Raw genomic sequence first — 3,901 nt, 5'->3', positions numbered from 1 at the left:
TCTAGTATGTGTAATTTATGCCATTAAATAGAGGAGGTCTATTTGTGGATTGCCCCTCACTCATAGAACATCCCACTTGGGTTGTCAGGATCTTTAACTCTTGATTGTGAGATCAATAAGTACTATTGGAGCACCTTGCTCTGATACCACTTGTTGCCCAAGATGACAAGCTAGGGGGGGTGAATTGGTTTCTCTTAATTTTAACTATCTTACTTATGTTAATTGATGAGTTCGTGGAATTAAAACAAATCACAATACAAACAACAAGAAGTATAGTGGTTCGGTGCTCTCCTAAGCACCTACGTCCACTCCCCAAGCGACCCCTTGGGAATTCACTATAATCCCGCGGATTACAGTTGGATTGTTTTCCGGGCTCACAATCCAAAAACCTTTATACTTTGGTTTTCCGGGTTCACCAAAAACCTATGTTGGTTTTACGGGCTCACCAACGAACCTATGTTAGTTTTTCGGGCTCACCAACGAACCTTTACAATTGATTTTACGGATTCACCAATCAACCTACACCGTTGGTTTTGCGGGCTTACCAACTAACCTTTACAAGGAGTTTAATTAACGAAGTAAGAAGATTTAAGCTCCTAGATGAGCAAATATAACAATATAATCTACAAAGAAGAGTTTAGAAAATAGTTATCGCTTGATGTGACTTCTCTCTTCTTTGTCAAGGATGCTTCACTCTTCAAGGGTGGATGGAGCTCTTAATAACTCTTGGAATCTGCTCAACCACTTTTTTTTGACTCTTGAATGAAGCACTTGGATGAAGAAGATTAGGGCACTTTGTCTTTCTTGTGTACTCTTTGATATTTTGCAAAAGAATATTCTCTCTAATGAATAGTACCACTTTAAATAGTTTTCTTCATCCATTGGACAAGCCCCAATGGTTAGAATTCAAAAACTAGCCGTTACTCACTGTTGGAAGGACAAAAAGTACTTCTGCAGAACTAGCCGTTATGCTTCTGCCCGTACTTGGGTCGGCTCAACCTGTCCTTGGGTCGACCCAACTTTCACTTGGGTCGACTCAACCTTTCCTTGGGTCGACCCTCTCAGAACCACAGAAACTTGCAATTCAGCCTTCCTTCACTTGGGTCGACTCAACATTTCTTTGGGTCGACTCAAGGTTTAGTTGGGTCGACTCAACTTCCACTTGGGTCGACCCTCTCAGGGTTTCTAGAGAACCTTTTCTGTCATGTATTCTGTCATTGCCTTTGGGTCGACCCTCTCAGTGTTTGGGTCGACTCAAGCTTGGGTCGACTCAACTTCCTCTTGGGTCGACCCTCTCAGTGTTTCCAGAGAACTGTTTTCCTGAGGCTTAAGAGGCTTGAGGTTTGGGTCGACTCATGCTTTCCTTGGGTCGACCCAACTACTGTTCATCCATGCCATTTTTGCAGAAGTGTGCCAGATGCTTTCTTGATGTGCCGGAGTCGACCCAATCATCCTTGGGGTCGACTCAATCCACACTTTGCTGCAACTCTAGGTTAGATTCATCCAAATAAACAATGAAATGCATCTTTATCTTATTATACAAATATACTGAGAGTAACAGACTTATAAATAAAGTATCGAATTAACTTGTAACATACTCTTGATTATTGCTTGTTAATCATCAAAATAACAATATCATCCTCAATGTTCATTACCCCCGTTCTACAATTGATGCATGCATTGGCTGTTGCTAAAAAGGAGCGCCCAAGGATCACGGGGATTTGTTTCTTAGGATTCGGTTCATGTTCCATATCAATGACGATGAAATCTACTGGAAAATAGAATTTGTCTACCTTGACAAAAACATCTTCAATTATCCCACGTGGTGTTTTTACAAATCGATCAGCCAATTGAAGGGATACCGAGGTTGGTTTTAACTCACCTAACCCAAGTTTCTCATAAACTGAATAAGGTAAAAGGTTGACACTTGCCCCTAGATCTAAGAGTGCTCGATCAATGAAATTATTTCCTAAGACACTGGAGATGGTGGGAGCACCAGGATCTTTGAATTTCGGAGGGATGTTGTATTGGAGAATAGAACTCACTTGCTCAGTTAGGAAGACCTTTTTAGGCACATGTGTCCTAGATTTTCGCTTTTGTGTGTTAGATGTATGCCCTAGAAGCCAATCTGGCTGACACATTGTTAATTCTAGGGACATAATTTTGTACTTGACTATTTATTATTGAATAAATAAAAAGCATCTTTTATTCATATTGTTTATGTGTCTATGAATCGTCCAAGAATTAATAAGATGATGATGCGTATTCTTAAGAGTTAAGAATTTGAGCCATGCATTATTGGTGATTAATTTCTGAATGCTCCTGATCAATGGATCATCACAAGGACGGTGATCGATCCGATCAGAGCACACATTGCTTTCCTTATGGATGGACGAGACTCGAGTCCACAGTGCAGCGATACTGAAGTAATAGTGCAGGTGCTTGTTAAGAACAAGGGTACTGAGCGTGACCAAGACAAGAAGTCACTTGGATGTCTATCCACTCGTCAGTGACTTGCTTGATGTTGCAGTAGTGTGACTGGTCCTCTGACCTGCGATGCTTCGGCTACTCACAGTGAGGTTATTGTAGTTTGACTGCACAAATACATGGTCTCTAGCCATTTGGGTCCATGCAGTATAGATTGGCTGCAGTAGGTTCACTGTAGGAGTAGGGTATGCATCTACAAGGAATCTATCGACCTTGATAGATAAGGAGAGATCCTATGTGATTTATAAGACTGAGTTCGTAAGACCTCGGCCGGGGCAGATTGCACAGTGGAGAAAGAGTTCTCCGCTCTCGAACTTAAGTCGAATAAATCTTGACATATGACAGACGAAGGGGTTTGACGAGTTATCCATGACCTCCGTCTTGTAGGGATCCATGATAGAAGGATTGTATCACACGATAACTGCACCTAGAGGTTCATCATTCTATTCTACTGGGTAGCCACTACATGCTGCTAGGTGTCACTGGTGGATGGTGGGACTCACAGGGATTATCTCGATGATCGATAAACCCTAATGAGTAGAGTTAGAATCGTTCCAATCCATTGAAAAGAGTTTTCAATGATATTGTGATAGAGATCATTATATATCTCACTACCAGTCAGAATAGAACCTATGGGGTCACACACATTAGAAGTATTGACCGATCCGATGGTTGAATCGTGATTCGGAATCACAAGTAATCAATTCGATTGATAATCAGTTGAAGAAGGAACAATGGAATTAATTAATTGGACTTAAACACAAAACCTACTTCGAGTAGGATTCCTAGAGTCCAAATTGGATTAGGACTGTGCGAGTCGAGTCCATATGCAACGGGACCATTAGACAAGTCGAGTAAAGAAAGCAGTATCGAATAGAACGGGGAATCCTAGTTGGAGTAGGACTGGGATTCCTACTTGGAGTAGGATTCCTACAATCCTAATGAGATTAGGAGTTTTGAATTAAAATTGGATTCCTACTTGGAATAGGATTCCTAGAGTCCTAATCGGATTAGGATTTCGGATTCAAATTAGAGTCCTAATTGGATTAGGACCAAAATTAAATAAAATTAAATAAGTCCTAATTGGATTAGGATTTCTTAAGTCCTAATTAATTATTAATCTAATGAATCAACAAGACTCCTAATTGGATTAGGATTGAAGGGGTCAATTGAGTCATGGTTCATTAAGTTCTAATTGGATTAGGACTTACCTAGATTAAACCCAAATTGGTTCACCCTTGGTCCAAGCCTAATTAGATTAGAACCTAACCATGAGTGACCTTCCTAATCCTGCTTAAAGGAGGATTAGGTTAACCATGAAGGAGGGGCACACGCCCCTCCTCCTTTTCCTTGCTTGGTGCGGCAAAGAAGAGGGGGCCGGCGCCCCTCTTAGAAGTTTATCAAGGAGCTCCTA

This window comes from Phoenix dactylifera, unplaced genomic scaffold (assembly GCF_009389715.1).
Source record: "Phoenix dactylifera cultivar Barhee BC4 unplaced genomic scaffold, palm_55x_up_171113_PBpolish2nd_filt_p 000733F, whole genome shotgun sequence".
NCBI classification, from domain to species: Eukaryota; Viridiplantae; Streptophyta; class Magnoliopsida; order Arecales; family Arecaceae; genus Phoenix; species Phoenix dactylifera.
The sequence above is the reverse complement of the archived record's forward strand: the minus strand, read 5'-3'. Positions refer to the sequence as shown.